At 45.1% G+C, this 10,966-nt stretch overlaps 1 long non-coding RNA gene across 1 annotated transcript; it reads left to right on the forward strand.

The window, feature by feature from the left end:
• Window positions 1-7,067: 7,067 nt before the first annotated feature.
• On the forward strand, window positions 7,068-9,972 carry LOC134478001 (uncharacterized). The gene is made up of 4 exons (XR_010050339.1): window positions 7,068-7,247; window positions 7,369-7,432; window positions 8,284-8,396; window positions 9,468-9,972. It is a non-coding gene; the product is annotated as an uncharacterized LOC134478001 (long non-coding RNA).
• The last annotated feature ends 994 nt before the right edge of the window (window positions 9,973-10,966 follow it).

Genomic DNA, 10,966 nt, shown 5'->3' on the forward strand with positions numbered 1-10,966 from the left:
TTCCACATGACTTTGAGGTTTGTTTTCTCTAGTGCTGTGAGGAGTTCTGTTGGTATTTTCATCGAGGTTGCATTAAATGGGTGTATGTACGGCCATTTTGATGACATCACCCCTGCTTACCTAGGAGTGGGATATCTGTCCATTTCCTGGTGTCCCCTTTGATGCCTTTTGTTCAGAGTACTATACTTTTCACTGTAGATATCTTTCATTTCCTTGGTTAGGTCAGTCCTAAGTATTTAGGTTTTCTTTATGTTATTGTGAATACAGGATTGTTTTCCTAATTCATTTCTCAATTGGTTCATTACCGGTCTACAAGAACACTACTGACTTTTTATATTTTCCTGCTATATTTTGACTTTGCTTGGAGACTTTTAGTGGAACTTTTCCTCATTGTTGCTCTCTATTTAGTATGATTCTGGCTGTTGGCTTGTCCTCATGGCTTTTATCGGATTGAGATAATGTCCTATTATAGCTATTTTCTTCAGCGTTTTTAATATGAATGGGTGGATTTTACCAAAGGTTTTTCCGCATCTATTGAGATGATTGTGTGATGTTTTTCCTGATATCTCTTTATGTAGTGTATTACATGTATTGATTTGCATAGGTCAAAACATGCTTCTATCCGTGGGATGCAAACTTGATTAAGGTATGTGATCATTTGGATAATTACACACCATGTTTCCTGGATCTTTCTGAGGAATTTTGTATCTATATTCATTAAAGAGATTGGCCTGTAGTTTTCATTTTGTAGTTGCTGTGTGGAGGTTTATCTTGTTTTGTATCAGAATAATGGCAGCTTCTAGGAATGAATGTTTAAAAATTTTTTAGAAATTTAAAGATGGTAAAATAAAACAGAACAAAGCAGATCAGAAGAAAACAATCTAAGTGGCACAGATTTCAAAGCAAAGCAACAGGACATCACCAGTGGGCTACCATAATGTCTGTAGCTTTCTTCTAAATAGTTTTCTATATTTCACACACAATGAATTCATACAAAATGAAATAGTATAAAACGGATCCCAACATAATAATGAAGGCCTTATAGGCCTTCAAACCAGACAATAGGAAAATCAACAATGGCTGCCATAATGTCTCTTGTTCTCTTCAAAATAGCTGTCATACCGTCATGTATGTTGAAGTTAAATAGTACAAAATGGACTAAAGCCACTCTGAACAAAGAATAAAAGCATTACTGGATTTCATAGCATAACGATCGGGAATCAGCAATGGAAACCATAATGTCTCTTTTTCTTCAATGTAGCTGTTTATTTCATCACACGTAATACAATCGATGCTCATGAACTGTGATGGAGAAGTTCTGGGCATGTATAAGCCTTTACATATACACCTATCTTTCTGCATGAAAGGGAAAAGCAAAACAACAAAATACTAGAAAACAAGAAACAAAAAAGACAACTAAACAATAGCAAAATACCTAAAACAATGACGATATAGTCCTTCAAAACAAGGTGGTAGGAACAGAACTATCTTACATAGTGATCTTCAAAAGAGTTCCTCAGATCACCAGACATAAACAACCAAAATTGATCCAGTCCTATGAATGTTAACTGTTTTGTCCCAAGAACTAATAGAACTTGCAGCACAATCATCTTAGTTATCTTAAGTGGGTTTATACAAATTTATGCATATTGTGTTTTTCTTTCCTTTTTTTTCTCGTTTTCCCTGAGATGATACAGTTTTCCTTTTTGAGCAGGTTCTTAACCTTTCACAGGATTTGTTGAGGATTTTGTACCTTACTGTTTCTCACACTAGGGAGACAAAATAGTATTTATATATGTGATTTTGATTTATTTCACTTATGAGTATGGTCTCCAGTTGCATCCATTTACCGATACAAATCTCAACGTGATTATTCTTTACAGCTGCGTAGGATTCTACTGTAAAAAGGTATCTCATCTTTTTATCTATTGCTCAGTTGATGGGCATTTTGGTTGTTTCCAAGATCTGGCTATTACAAATTGTGCTGCTATGAACATGGGTGCAAATATATCACTGTGATATCATGTTTTCAGTTCTTCTTCAATATGCCCAGAAGTGGAATAGCTGGTTCAAATGGGACTTCCAATCCCAGCTTTTGGAGAAACTTCCAATCTGGCCTCCACAGAGGTGCACCAATCTACACTCCCACCAACAGTGCAGGAGAGTTCCTTTTCCGCACAGCCTCTCCAGGATTTGTTGTTGGTAGTTTTCTTCATCCTTGCCATTTTTTCTGGAGCGAGATGGACTCTCAGTGTGGTTTTAATTTGCATTTCTCTAATGACCAATGATGCTGAGCATTTCTTCATGTCTGTATTTGCCATGTGTATTTCTTCATCTGAGAAGTGTGTATTCATCTCAGATGCCCATTTTTGGATTGGGCCTTTGTATTTTGGGGGTCTCTTATGCTCTAGACAGAAATCCTTTGTCTGAGGGACAGTTGACTAAGATTTTTTTTTAACATTCATGAGTTCTTTTATACTTTGAGATTTCTTTTGACATGCAAAAACCTTTTAATAAGACGAGATCTCAGTTATTGATTCTGGGAAGTACTTCCCATGCTGTTTGATTTTTGTTCATGAATTCTCTTCACTACCTTCAAGATTTCTACCTAGTCTGTCTTTTAGCAGATTTAGTGCTTGTTTTAATATTTAGATCTTTGATCCATTTTGACTGTAGTTTAGTACATGGTGATAGGTAAGGGTCTAGTTTTAGTTTACAGCATACGGAGAGCCAGTTTTTCTAGCATCAGTTATTAATGAGGCTGTCTTTGTTCCACTGAACGTGTTTGGTCCCCTTGTCAAAGGTAAGGTGGCTGATTGTGTTTGTAGTTGTAGATGTATCTTCTAATCTATTCCGTTGATCTTCAGGTCTATTTTTATTGAAGTACCATGCTGACTTTATGATAGCAGCTTTGTAATGTAACTTCAAGTCAGGGACTGTGACCCCTTCTGCCTTGCCTTTGTTACCCATAATTACCTTTGCTATTCTAGGTCTTTTCTGGTTCTACATGAATTTTAAGAATGATTTCTGTAGACCTGTGAGATGTGCTAGTAGCATTTTGAATGGGATTGCATTAAATCTGTATAACAATTTTGGGAGAACGGCCATTTTTACCGTGTTTGTTCTAGGTACCCATGAACAAGGAATGTCTTTCCAGTTTCTCAGATCCTTTTCAATTTCTTTTATCAGGGTATTATACTTTTCCCTGAATAAGTACTTTTCTTCTTTTCTTAGGTTGATTGCTAAGTATTTCATTTGTTTGGATGTTACTGTGAAGGTGTGGCTTCTTTTATTTCTCTCTCAGTGAGTTTATTGTTTGTGTATAGGAATGCTATTGATTTTGCATCTAGCTACATGACCGTATTTAGTTATTATAGCGAGGACTCTTGCAATGGAATTTTGGGGATCTTTATGGAGAGTATCATGTCGTCTGAAAGGAATGATGATTTAACTCCTTCTTTTCCTATCCTTCCTCTTTTTGTTTCTCTCTCTTGTCTAATTGCTCTGGGTAGTATTTTCAGCACTCTATTGAATAGGAGGAGTGATAGTGGACATCGTTGTCTTGTTCCTGATTTTAGAGTAAAAGCTTTCAGGTTTTGGCCATTTAATATGATGGTGGTTGTTGTTTTGTCATAGATGGCTTTTATCATCTGGAGGTAAAGACCATCCATTTTGATTTTTGTGTGGTTCTTATCAGGAATGAGTGTTGGACCTTATCAAAGCGTTTTCTGCATCTATAGAAATGATCAAGTGATTCTTAGTTTTGGGTCTATTACTACAGTGGGTTACATTTATTGATTTGCATATGTTGAACCACCCCTGTGTTCCCTGGATGAGCCCCACTTGGTTGTGGTATATAATCTTCTTGATGATTTGTTGCCTTTTGTTTGCCAGTATTTTATTGAGAATTTTTGCATCTGTGTTCATGAAGGAGATTGGTGTGAAGTTCTCTTTCGTGGATGGGTCTCTGTCTGGTTTTGGTACTAGAGTAATACTTGCTTCCAGGAATGAGTTAGGGAGAATTGCTTGTTTCTGAAGCACCTAGTTCCTGCTAAGCTATCTTGTGGGCAAGGTGATGTGAGGGATGGTGGGGAGGAACTTCAACTGTCTGCAGGGAGTTTATAATCCAAAATGGGAAGGGGAGATCAGGATCACCCTGCCGGGGGAGTCACAGAGAAGTCTGTAGAATAAAAATCTACCAAAAACCCACAAAGGAAGGATCTAGTTCTAGTGGGGTGCTCCATGAAGGAGGGACCCCAGATGTTGATTGATTTGGCAGGAGATGGCCCTGAAGAGGAGCAGTATCTCAAGTGGCTGGAGCAAGGCACAAGGGTCTACAGGGGAGTGGCTGCAGGAGCCAGCACTAGGGGTCCTGGAAGGATCATGCACAGTGAGCTGGGCTCAGGTCTGGTGCAGGAAGAGGGGCATGGCGCAACAAGGCCTCCCCCAAGGTGACCATCTATTCCAGCAGAGTCACAGGTATCAGAAAGCATTCGTGTCAGTCACAGGGGACAGCTGATGTAGGTAGGAGCAGAGTGACAGTGAGGGAGCTGCTTGTTCCAAGTGTAAGTGGTGAGGGCAACGTGAAAGCAAGTAAGAGACCAGATAGGTTGCCGGGGGAAGCAAAAACGCCAGATTCTGGATCATAAAAGGGCAGAGGACAGGAAGCCATCCCAGAGGGCAGTAAGGGAGGACAGGAGGAGGGCACAGTGTGGGCGAGGTGACATCCTTGTTTGTGCTTTGGAGGATGGCTCACCCTCTGGATCAGCTGTTCACCCTCCAGGTCAGCTGCTCCCCAAGAGTCACAGGAGGCATAGATGGGGTTTCCTGGTCATTACCATGACAACTGTACACAGCTGGGATGGCCAAGTTCAGATTGTTTTCTACTAATTCATTCCTGTTGCATTTGATAGAAGGGTAGGATGTGAGAAATTGTTTACTAACCAAAAGAGAGCTAGACCGGCCTGCCCCTGGTTGGAGAGGCATAGCCCCAACAAGGATGTGGTCTGGAGCTCAGGGACATCAGGAGCAAGGTTCTACACTGTGCCTAGGACAGGGCTGATTCTGGGCACGACAGGGTCGAATCAGAGGCGACACAGACCAAATTCTAGGAAGAAGGACCAGACAAGAGGACTGGGGTAGGAGATGCTCTGACCCGCCAGAAGCTCATTGTCCACGTGCAGCCTGAAGGATGTCCCTGACAAGCTCATTCTGATGGTTTTGGGAAGCCTACGCAAGATTTTCTTCAGACTGTGTGGAGGTACCGTGACACACACACGCCCCACACTACCCGACATGATCCTCCCATGCCTGATGCCAGTGACAGTAACCCCCATGCCCACAAAGGAAATCATTCATGTGCATCAGCATCCGATGGCCACACAGGCCATAAGAGATCTCGTCTTGGTCAGAGCTGCAGTTCTCAGTGATCTCAAACCTCTGAGGCTGGAACAGGTTAGACCAGAAGAAATACATTGTGGTGACAGAGCTGAGCCCACCCGACCCAGGCCTGTGGTCAGCTGGGGTGGCAGGGAGGGGACTGCAACAGTCAGGCCCTCTCTCTCAGGTCACATCCCCAGGCAAAGCCCTGGACCCACCATCCAAGTGGCAGAGCATAGCAGATGTGGACACAGGTAAGCACATGGATCCAGATGGGGAGGGGCTGGCTTCTGGGGAGCAGGGTCTGGGATGCCTGGCTTCGGAGGCTGCCAGGGGCTCTGCTCCCTTAGTCTCTGCAGAAAAGAGGCAGAAAACTGCTCCACTGTGGTGTGCCAGGCCCCTGCCATCTCCCACATCCACTGCAAGTACTGAACAAACAGAGGTTAGTGCCTCTAGAGCGCACAGAAGGAAGTTATTGTTTCCATCATAAGAGGAATATACTTTCATGGGATGCACTCTGAAACTGAGTAGAGTGTGAATTATGAAAGAACGCGCCCTCCTATCCGCACTTCCCATGGCTCAGCCACCTGAGTGTCTGCAGTGTTTTCTCCTGGCCTTGTATCCAGCCTTGGTTCTACTGATTCTAGTTCATGGTGCTGGCTGGTACAGGTATGGCAGGATGACATGGTCCCTGGGACAGTCTCCATGCTCCTGACAAGTCTTTGCCAATCCTGATAACTGCTTGTGGTTGAGGAGGGAGGTTGTTCCCTTGGTGCCTCTCAGTTGGTAAGGCAGATCTGGGGCTCTATCTAGACATCCCTGTAGGAGCCAATTTGAGCAGCTCCGTTTGAATGCAGAACAATTGCTTCAGCATTAGTTCAACCGAGTCTTGTTGCCATGCCCTGATATGTACAGAGTTGGCTATGGTATGTCCATCACCCTTCAACTGGCTCTAAGCGAGCAAATAAGGGCAGCCAAGATACTGATAGGTAATCTTTAAGGCCCAGTGACATTTTCCTCACACTGTGTTCCCTGTTAAACAGTTGAACACAGTGGGGTGGCAGAACCAGTCAGCTCCAGCAATGTCCACTGGGTATGAGCCTCTAAATAAAAGTCCCATGACCTCCCAGGGTAAAAAAGTTTACATAGCAGAGACCAAAGCAACGGCCTCCTCAAAGTGTTCAAATGCTACCCTGATTGGGTTATGCAGACTGGTCCTTCTGCATATCATTCTCCTCGCATATTGCAAAGATGCTTTTCTCCCCACCTGGCTAGCCAGCTCAAAGTACTCATGTAAAACAAAATTACTCATGTAGTTCATGCCATCCTCACTGTCAGTCATCCTTGGACCACTGCTTTCTTCATGAGATAATACACTGTGGGAGAGACCTTCCATCAAGGCCTTTGTCTGTGTATCCTCACTTGGATCAGACTTGGGATTCCTTGGCTGCCCATAACTTAGACTAGGGCTTAGTGTCTTTACTCTCACCAAGAGTTGCATTGGAGGTGGTAGATGGGTGTTAACTTGCTGAGATTCTAATTAGGTTTCAGTGGAACTAAAATATATCTTTCTGGATTGTGAGGAGGACTGCAAAAGGAATTACAATATTTGGATTCTAATATATAAAATTTGGATTACAGCATACAGAATTTGGATTATAATGTATAATATTTGGATTGCAATATAGCTCCTCTTTTTCTTCATCCTCATGAGCCCTGTCCAATGCTTGCACCCTACTAAGTGCAGTAATCCAGGAATCAAGGAAGACTGGCAGCTCCATGGCTCCACCACGCCCAGCATGTCCCCTTCTGTGTGGAGGCATGAGAGAACGCAGGTGGAACAGATGGGCGGCTTACAGGACACACAGGTACAGGCTAGAGGAAGGGGCTGCTGGCTCGCACAATCTGCAGGTTTTCCACATGCACGCCAGGAGGGAGCACCCGCTGTGTGAAGCGGTGCAAGCACCCATGCTTCTGTTGTTCCCACAGTGCTAACAGTCAGCCCCAAGGCCCCCAGACAAGCTGCGCTCCAGACACGTGGCACTGACAGATGGTAAGGAGCAAACAGCAGTGTGCATGGGAGGGAAAGAGGACATTTTAAACAAAGTGACCATGGAGGCCCTGGCAGGAAGATGATACTGGGAGACACCCGGGTGGGAGAGGTTCAGTCACCAGAGACAAGGTGCCAGGTGGTATAACTCAGGTAGGAGTAGCCCAGAAGGTCAGGGCCATGGGACTGAGTGTGGTGACAGTAGAAGAATCCAGGAGAGAGAGGGGTCCAAAGGTAGCATGCCAAGAGAGCTTGCAGGGCAATCAGGAATGGGGGCACCGTGGTGCAAGGCATGGGAGGGACCGGCTGTGCCCCAGGCTTCACACATGCTCTGACCGCAGGTGGGGAGGGCCAGGGGAGCAGGGGAGGAAGGTCACCCCAGAGACCAAGGCTGAGTTTCAGCTGGGGATATTGGGGAGGGGTTCCTTTGTTGAAGAGTGGTAGAGGATTCAGAGGTGGCCCTAAGGAGTTGGGTCTGAGAAGACAGAAGATGACAATGGCGTTGACCATACTGGGGGTGGGTAGCCTGGCCAGTGGCAGCTGGGGCTGAGTGTGGTATGTTTGTGCATGGTGCTGTTCAGCCAACCACTGGGGGCTTGTTTCACGGGCCAGAAGAAAGCATCTCAGCCAGGGCGTGAGGGCTGGGATAGGTGATGGTGGGGGCAAAACTGCACTGACAGACGAGAAGGGCCCGGGGACACCCGTGCTACTCAGAGGGATAAGAGGACACCAAAAATTACAAAGGTCGGGCGACCTTGGGGGAACAATCCAGGCCCCAGATGGGTGCTTTCAGGATCTGAAGCTCTGCAGGGCTTGGGAGCAGCTCTCCATCTAATTTTCCTCTCACCTCGCAGGCTCTGTTAGCTGAGGTCTGTGCTCCACCCTCTCTGCTTCACCTGCAAGCTCCTCCAACCCTCAGGACAGACAGCCTCAGAGGTTCAAGGGTATTCAGAGCCGAAGGGGCAAGGTGAGGCTTGATGGAGGGGGATGGCTGTCCTGACTGGTCTGGTGAGATGGGCTGGAGCTGTCCCCAGATGCAGGAGTTCTTTGTAATTCTCTCTCCTGCACTCCTCCACACCCATCTCTGAGGGGGCTGCCTGAGGCTCTGTGTTTTTATTAAACCCCTTCAAAGTCTTGGAAAACAAGACAACAGTGCTCCTCAATCATCAGTGTTTCTACAAATTGTAGCCCCTTCATATCTGGGGTTCAAAACATGTGGATGCAACTCTAACCAGACTGTAAATATTTGGGGAAAAAGTGTGCCTGAACTGACCATGACCACATTTCTTTTCCTTTTTATCCCCCTAAAATGTGGAATAACAACTACTTCCCTAGCACTTGCATTGGTTCAGGCATTATAATAATCTAGTGAGGATTGAAAGTGTATGGGGGCAGCACACAGTGCATCATTTTGTATAAGGGAAGAGAGCATCTGCAGTCAGATAGTTTTGGCAGGATGGATGTGTGTATACTGGAAACAGTCCTCCATGGACATTAATGGAGAAGTACACAGAAACTTTGAAGCAGGGGAGGAGAGGCAGTTCACGAGTAGAGCACTTGCCTACAGTGCTCAAGGCCCTAAATTTGATCCCCAGCCCTGACAAAGTCAAGTGGAAAAAACCCCAAACCAACAGGGCATGTTGGCATACACCTGTGGCACTTAGGGAGGCTGAATAATTAGCTTCCTTACATCTGTGTGTTACGGTTGATACACTGTGTCAGTTTAAGAAGTTTCGAAGAAGGTTACCTAAAAGACTCTGCAGGGAGCCAGCATATTTGTAAATATTCTGAGCCTGTATAAGAGCAGAGCATGGAGAGGGTGTGAGCCCTACACCCAACCTACAGTGGGGGTGATCTGTGTGCAGTATAGGGGAGAAAAAGAGTCTTGTTTCCTGGCTTTTTACTCTGGCTGCTTTAACTGACTGCTGCCTGGAAGCATACCCCTGGTGCCCTGCTCCCCTCCTTGCCCTGGAGTTAGCTGATTCTGGACTGAAACCTCCACAAACAGATAAATAAACCTTTCTTTCCTTCATTTCAGGGTGTTGGGTGTTTTGTCCCAGCAACAAGAAAAAAGTAACCAAGACACTGAGACACAGTACTGACCCCCACACAGTACTGACCCCCACAGATTAAGGAAGGAAATATTTCATTGGGAAGTCAGGTTCTGAGGACTCAGTCCATGACTGGCTGGCTCACAAACAAAACCATCATGGCAAAGGGATGCAACAGAGCAAAGGTGCTCGTTTCAAGGTGACTGGGAAGCAGAGCTGCGGAGAATCACAACAGAAGACAGGGCCGGGGCCACAGACCCCTAGACCAACCCACCAGGATCTACCCAGATATACCCAGAACTGTGTTCCTCCTTCTGGTAACCCCTTCCAGGAGTTCACCAAAGCAACCAAGTTCCCATTCTACCCTCAGTGTCACAGTAGCTGAGGTAGAGGATTGGAAGTTCATGCCTAGCCTTGCAACTTAGTGACTTCCTGAGACCTTTCTCAGAATCAAAAATTTAAAATGGGCTGCAGATGTGGCCCCTTGTGAAATCCTTGGGGGTAATTGGAAAGAAAATAAAGAGCAAAGAAGCAAGATTAAAGAGAGAGGAAAAGATTTCTCAGATACTGAAACAATCTAGACCATTGAAAAATATTTATTATAAATATGCTCAAAGATATAATAATAAAAGAAAGATCTTGAGAATCAAAGAAGAAAGGGCAAAGTGTAAAGAAGAACCAAACAGAAGTCCTAGATCTGAGAATCATGTCCTAAGAAATATGTATCATTTTAGAGAAAGGATATGGCCAAAGCTGTATGTGGTGGCACATGCATGTCATCCCAGCACTCTGGAGGTTCAGGCAGGAGGATTGCTGTGAATTCAAGGCCAGCCTTCAGTACATAGTGAGTTCAAGGCCAGTTTGAATTACAGAGCAAAACCCTGTCTCAAAAAACAAACAGAAAAGAAAGAATAAGCCAGAAGAAAAGATTAGTGAAGCCATGAATAAAAATAACCAAAATGGAGATTCCACCTAACTGCCTAGAAGAGTCACATCAGAGCTGGTCAGAGAAGAGTCACTGAGCTGCAGATACTCTTACATCACAAATCAGAAAAGGCGATCCCTGTAGATCACACCTAACATGTGAATCACTCAAAGCAGGGAGCAGAGCCATGCAGAGGATCCACAGGATTTCTGCTGTCCTTCTGGAGAACAGCCAGTGTGAGAGCACATGTCAAATCGACCCAGTGCAGGACACACAGCGTGATGGCTGGGCTCCTGGGACAGACTCTTGGTGTACCAGCCCTTCCCTCTATCACGTCTCCTCCAAACGCAGGGATGCTGGATTCCTGCAGCATTCTTGCCAGCTCACAGAGGGCAAGGGAAGCCAGCCCCATGCCAAGAGAGCAGATAGCCAGCCTGTGCACCCCACCCAGGGACTCTGCAGATCCCCTCTGGAGAGGGACTGGCCCACCAATCTTGAGGCACCATGCCTGTGAGTAAAATCATCTGCCAGCCCCACAGACGTCCATTCAGCACACACACT

The sequence above is a fragment of the Cavia porcellus genome, unplaced genomic scaffold, assembly GCF_034190915.1.
Source record: "Cavia porcellus strain 051 isolate PalLab524CR breed Dunkin Hartley unplaced genomic scaffold, mCavPor4.1 scaffold_11, whole genome shotgun sequence".
Lineage (NCBI taxonomy): Eukaryota > Metazoa > Chordata > Mammalia > Rodentia > Caviidae > Cavia > Cavia porcellus.